This window comes from Salvia splendens, chromosome 10, assembly GCF_004379255.2.
Source record: "Salvia splendens isolate huo1 chromosome 10, SspV2, whole genome shotgun sequence".
Lineage (NCBI taxonomy): Eukaryota > Viridiplantae > Streptophyta > Magnoliopsida > Lamiales > Lamiaceae > Salvia > Salvia splendens.
Genome location: NC_056041.1, coordinates 30,063,087 through 30,069,796, shown reverse-complemented (window position 1 = coordinate 30,069,796; position 6,710 = coordinate 30,063,087). Strand labels below are relative to the sequence as shown.

The 6,710-nt window shown below is 36.4% G+C and overlaps 1 long non-coding RNA gene across 8 annotated transcripts; it reads left to right on the top strand.

The window, feature by feature from the left end:
• Positions 1 to 1,666: 1,666 nt before the first annotated feature.
• Positions 1,667 to 6,393, top strand: LOC121751544. Of its 8 annotated transcripts, XR_006040114.1 has the most exons (9): positions 1,667 to 2,131; positions 2,270 to 2,338; positions 2,681 to 2,944; positions 4,740 to 4,825; positions 4,896 to 5,068; positions 5,178 to 5,402; positions 5,482 to 5,659; positions 5,741 to 5,838; positions 5,945 to 6,393. It is a non-coding gene; the product is annotated as an uncharacterized LOC121751544 (long non-coding RNA). The 8 variants fall into 8 exon arrangements; XR_006040108.1 differs by having other exon boundaries at positions 5,741 to 6,393; XR_006040112.1 differs by having other exon boundaries at positions 5,482 to 5,838.
• The last annotated feature ends 317 nt before the right edge of the window (positions 6,394 to 6,710 follow it).

Here is a 6,710-nt window from a genome sequence, read left to right as displayed (position 1 = left end):
ATAGAAATGAGTTTTGATCCAAATACGTTTACGACGAAAAAAAAGAGAGGAAGTTTTGAAGTTTTGAAGGTTATATGTGCTTCTTTTGATGAAAGAAAGATGAGTTATTTAAATAAAAAAAAAACGGTCTTACAGAAAAATAAAGTTGAAAAGGTTATGTCAAGCCATATTTTGTTTTGGAACTATGCCTATCTGACTGCAACGATGAATGAAATGGATTGATGGGAGACCGTGGGAGGTAACCACTTCCCCGGCACTTGAATGCTAAGATATGATGAATGATGAAAGGAACGATGAATGATGAATGGAATGGATTGATGGGTGACCGTGGGAGGTAACCACTTCCCAGGCACTTGAATGTTAAGATATGATGAATGATGAAAGGAAAGATGAATGATGAATGGACTGATGAATGAACAAGAGATAGTGAAATCGGGTTTGTCAGATACGGCATATGTTCCAGGAAAATAGATCGAAAGATCGCTTTTGAAAAAGGAAAAGAAAAATGTTTAGTGTTCTCGGACTTTTCCTAAAATCCCGAGTTCACTCAAAGAGTGGCTTGACAAAATCTATTTTTATAAAATATATTTTGGCACGTGTCCACTGAGTACACCAAGTACTCAGCCCTGCATGTTTTCTCTATGTGCAGGTTGAGCGGTGACGAGCGCGGTGGGTGTTGAGCATGAAAGTGAAGAAGATTGTAAATAAAACTTTCTGAATATATTATGTCTTCATACATAATAGTATTCTACTCTCGAATGCTTCCGCCAAGTATTGTTGAGATAATTTTATCTCGAGTTGCTGATTGTTGAAAAGACACTCTGATTTTATTCGAGCTTTTCCCATTTGTTTGAAGCTAAAGTCGAGTTTGCACTCTGTGTATCATACACTCTGATATATATTATTCTTTTAAGCTAATTGAGTCTTTCTTATGAACTGTTATCCTTAAATGCTATTCTTAAATGTTTGTCCCTTGGTCACGATCGCCTCGTTTGTAACACCCCTGGGGTGGGCGGGCGTGACATGTGTCTCGCTTGACGATGTGTCAAGCCACTTGGATTGCTGACTCGGCGGTGGTCTAAAAAGATTAGTTTGGGCCAAGCACCAAGCCCAAAGACCAATTGCCAAGATCCAAGTCCAAGATCGAGATCGAGATCGGGCCCGAGGCCCGCGACCATGGGCACGGGCTCGGGCGGGCGGGCGGCGGCGGGGCGCGCGCGTGTGGGCTCTTTCACCCATCTTGGTCCACTATAATTATTAAGTAACATAAAGTCACTTAATTTAAACACATTAAAATATGTGTTACTTCTCCTATGTGGGATAATTAACACTAGTTAATTACTCCCTAAGCTCAAACTCCAAGCTTTAATTAAAAGCTAATTATGCCAAACTTTAATCCACTATTTCTCACTCACCGGAAATCGAATTTGAGAAAGAAAGTGAATATACTACATTTATCTACGTAAAATGTAGATAGACGCTATATCATTTAATTTCACAAAATTAAATGTCTCGTCATATTTATTATTTGGTCAAAATCCATTGACCGGGCATATTTAATCCATGATTTTTACATGGTATAGAATGAATATTATCTCTGTGAACATTATATGGAATTTATCTCACGCTTTATGTATTCGTCTATTTCTTCATATAGCCTGAGAAAGTACGAATGGAATGCAAGGCCAAAGATGAATCTTTGGAAAGGCTTGAAGAAAATCTACAGTACCTTGAAAACAAAGCTAGGGGAAATGATCAGTTTTAAAAAAACCATTGGGAGAAACTAAAAGAGTTAGAGGGCCAAGTAGAGTTGAAGTCATCACTGCAATGCCAATCAGAGAGACAGGTTTCACATCTTTTGGAGAAGTTAAAAGGGAATGAAGAATCTTGTTCCAAATTTCAATTGAAGGTGAGAAATCGACTTTTATGTGCATACACCAGCTTATAAGATTAGAAGGTCAGGGAGTTAGAGAACAAGCTTAAAGGGCAAGATGAAAAAAACTGAAACAACAACAGAATAAAAGGCTGCAACAACAAGAGAAACTAAAAGCTGAAACAACACGAGGAAAATCATTCTAAACATACCGAAAGATGGTCTGAGAAGAAGCTGAGTGAGCAAATATAACTATCTGTGAGTTCAGTTCTCAAACACTTGAACATGAGGTTCCTTGGACTTGTTATTGCATTCATTAATACAGAAAAGTGTGATCCATTGAAGTACATTTTTAAAGATAAATCACATGTATAACAAATGTTCTAATTTCCCTAGGTCAAAGAGCTTGAAAGGAAGCTGACAGAACATGAAGAAAATAAGGATTTTCTCTCCGTCCATCTAAAGGTACTATTATATTTGTAGCTTCTAACGTGTTGAGGGTTTTAAATTCGTGATTGTGAATATGTGATAGAGTTGTGCCTGAACAGTGATGATTAGTTTATGTTCTCAAATATATAGGACAAGATCCCTTTTCGTGCCCCAAATTATCTCGGCAGTGACCTATATTTTATCGGATTCTGATCTGTAGTGACTTATGTTATCATATAGATCATCGTTGGATTTCTTTTCATGCCACCTCTAGTTCAATCTTCATAGAGTTTTTGTAGAACTTCTTGATATTGAATCTTCTTTTAGAGTGATTTTTTAGTAATTAACTTTATTTGGTATTATTTGGTTTTGTTTTAGGTTTAAGTTAAATGTGTAAAAGAAAGAGAGTGGATAGAGGGAATGAAATAAGGAAGTTGGCTGATAAGAAAGAAAGAGATGCAAGAAAATAAAGAAGATAGAGAGCTGTTAGAGGAGACGAAATCAGCAACCTCTGGAATTGTTACAAGGGAGGAAAGGAGTTGAAATAGTAGAGGAATGAGGCTGACACAGTGGTGAAGACGCAAGGGAAGAAGAGAAAACTGCCCAATCTAGGACTTGCCCTACATCCCATGACGTGCAGAGGTGACCCCCTTTCATTTCTTTTATTCTTTTTTGAGTCTTCTTCCACACTAAGTCCCAACTTGCAAGTACGGCTTTTGTTTGTGTTTTTATGTGTTTGTTTTAGTAGCAAGAGGAGCATGACCTAGTGTACCTACACGATTCCCTACCTTCAAAGATGATTATTCGTGCTTTCGTATGATGAGTTTAGTTTTTAGATGTGTGGATTTCTAAGTGGATATGGATCCTCTGCTGTGCAATTTTGCACAGCAGCTCCTGCTGTTTCTAATACACAAATAAAATAATATATATTTATTTTATTTATTTATTTAATTTATTTAATTTTTTTATTGCTTTGTGAGCAACAGCAGGAGCTGCTGTGCAAAATTGCACAGCAGAGGATCCATATCCTTTCTAAGTAGATCTTTGGAAGATTGATGTAAAACTGTGATAGCAGTTGAAATTGAGTTTCAATTTTGCTATTCTTTAATGAGGAAATGGGAATTTAGAAGGTGTGTGTGGGCAGAGGTATAGATCTAGGGAGTCAGACTCTGGTGTTGAACTTACACTAGACAATTTTTATGAAGACGGAGATACAATTCAACAGAGGAATTTATCTCTGCTCGACTGGGAAACTTCAGCTACTGATTTGAGAATCTTCTTACTGTAGATTATTTTATCGTTCTCCATTTTTCTATATTATTAACTTCAATGGTCCCAAAGGAATGAGGGTGTTCACTATTTTTTCTGCAAGACGAAAGGGAAAGTCATCTTATAAATTTTCACTGTTTTACATGACTAAATCTTAGGTATTTTATGCATGTAGAGGTATTCTCACTGCAGATTCTGTCTGAATTTTGAGTACTTCTCAAGTCGCTGGGCTCAAGTGTTTATTAAGGATGATGGGATTCTTCAGTTAAGGTTTGAAGGAGTATTTGGAAGTTTCTCAGCCGACTCAAGAGTACTTTATGTGTACAAGTTGTTCTGCAAAGATAAAATATCCTTGTGTGTATATTAGCCCTCATATAGTGTTGTGTGTTACTTATAGTTGTTACTTGTTAGGAGATTTCAGAAAAAAGCTATACGAACAAAATAAATTGCCAAGTATGAGAAAGATATTTCAAGTTAAAGACTGACGAATGTTACCAATCGTTAATGTCTTGGAGTAGTGCCAATAGGAAGGACCTTGACAATAAGACATTCCAAACGTATTCCCTAAGTAACAAATGGTTGGAATAATTATCATGTTGTGGTGCCTAAGATTAGCAATCAATTGCGTCAAATTTTCTGTAGACCAAAGTCTGGAGAAACAAGCCGAGAAGCTCAGGGACCTTGCAAGCAGGGACGGATCCAAGAATTCTATATAGATGAGGCAAAAATACATATAAACATATTTTAAGAATTATAGAAGGGGCATATATAGAGGATATTTCAAAAAATTTAAAAATTAATAATCAAAATAGTATAAATAATTTTTTTCAGCTGGGGCAATTGCCCCTTGTGATGCTCATGTGGATCCGTCCCTGCTTGCAAGCAAGTATGAGTATGACCGGAAATCATGCACTGATTAGATCAGAAAGTAAAGGTGTGTCAACACTTCTATATTAATACAATGCAGAAAAGATACTGTCTTTGCATTTTGAGTTCATTTTAAACAAGAGCATTTAGAGCTCTCTCGTGAAGCATATGAAGGTGCAGACTCAATTCCCAACTAGAATAAAATGGTTTTTTGCAGTTCAGGCACATGGTATGTTTTAGTACTAAATCAAATTACATATTACACGAGATGAATATAACATAATCTGGCTTGTTATTGCAGAGGAATAGTGTGAATATCTCAAATTAAGTATGATGATGAGAAAATGAAGAGGCGGAAGCTCCACAACCAGTTGCAGGAGACAAGTGGTTAGTTTGTGATACCTTATAACGTGTATCTTACTTTTGAATATATTTTCAAGTTTTTGTTGTCTATCAGAGAATGAGATTATCAGGGTATTTTGCCGTTGCCGTCCCTTAAGCAAGTCTGAGGTCATAGCTGGATGTGCATCAGTAGTGCTGCTATGGATGGAGATCTTGGAATTGCGGTAAAAGGCTCCAACAAAAAGAGTTTCAAGTTTGATCGTGTTTACACTCCTAAAGATGATCAAGGTAGGTGCTTCTATCATTCTAACACAACAAGTAGATTCTTACGTTCTGTTTTCTAAATAAATAGTTGATGTGTTTACTGATGCTGCACCTGTGGTGGTTTCGGTTTTAGATGGATGCAATGTTTTGTATATTTTCCTATGACAAACGGGAACAGGAAAGACATTCACAATGGAGGGGAATGAGGTTAATCGAGGAGTGAATTACCGGACCCGGGATGAATTGTTCAATACTGCCAATGAGAGGACGAAACAAGCACTTACATAATTTCAGTTAGTGCACTTGAAGTTTACAGTGATAAGATTAGGGATTTGTTGGCTATAGAAACATCCAGGAAGTAAGTCTGTTGTTTCTCATGCAAAAATTGAACAGTTTTGAAAATATAGTTAACTTATTAGTTGTGCAATAACTGTTAGATTTGAGATAAAGCAAACTTGTGAAGGATCTCATCATATACCTGGTATTGTTGAAGCCAAAGTGGAAAATATCCAACAAGTCTGAAATATTATACAAGCAGGAAGTAGTGCTCGGGCTGTAGGATCAAATAATGTGAACGTGTACAGCAGTCAGTCTCACTAGTAATGACTTTAGCAGGTAGATTCTTTCTCGCTTGCTATCTCTTATACGGCCCCACCTATTCTTTCTCTCTCTCAGCATGCTTTGTATTATGGTAAGGAGCAAAAATCAAATCAACGGAGAGTGCATGAAAAACAAATTTTGGCTTGTAGACTTAGCAGGAAGTGAGTGGCTTGGAGATTAACAACTAAAAAAGGGTATGATGGACCTTGACAATAAGCCATTCCATATGTATTGAACTCCTGTTAATTTGTGCTGCCTAAGATTTGCAATCAATTATGTCAAATTTTCTGCTTACCAAAGTCTGGAGAAGTAAGCTGAGAAGCTCAGGGACCTTGCAAGCAAGTATGAGTATGACCGGAAATCTTGCACTGACGCAATCATCAGCTTAAATCTAAAAGTAAAGGTTTGTCAACACTTCCATATAAATACAATACAGAAAATGTACTGTCTTTGCATTTTGAGTTCGTTTTTATTGTATAAAGCAAGCTGACTTCTTTTTTTTTGTGCTGATCATGAAACTAGAGCATTCAGAGCTTTCTCGTGAAGCACATGAATGTGCAGACTCAATTCCTGACATGAATAAAAACAAATTTTGATGTTCAAGTACTTGGTATGTTTTAGTACTAAATCAAATAACATATTACATGTGCTGAATATAACATAATCTGGCTTGATATTGTAGTGGAATAGTGCGAATATTGTAAAAATCATGGATTAAATATGCCCGGTAAATGGATTTTGACCAAATAATAAATGTGACGAGACATTTAATTTTGTGAAATTAAATGATATAGTGTCGATCTACATTTTACGTAGATAAATGTAGTATATTCACTTTCTCAAATCCGATTTCCGGTGAGTGAGAAATAGTGGATTAAAGTTGGGCATAATTAGCTTTTAATTAAAGCTTGAAGTTTGAGCTTAGGGAATAATTAACTAGGGTTAATTATCCCACATAGGAGAAGTAACACATATTTTAATGTGCTTAAATTAAGTGACTTTATGTTACTTAATAATTATAGTGGACCAAGATGGGTGAAAGAGCCCGTGCGCGCGCCGCCGCCTG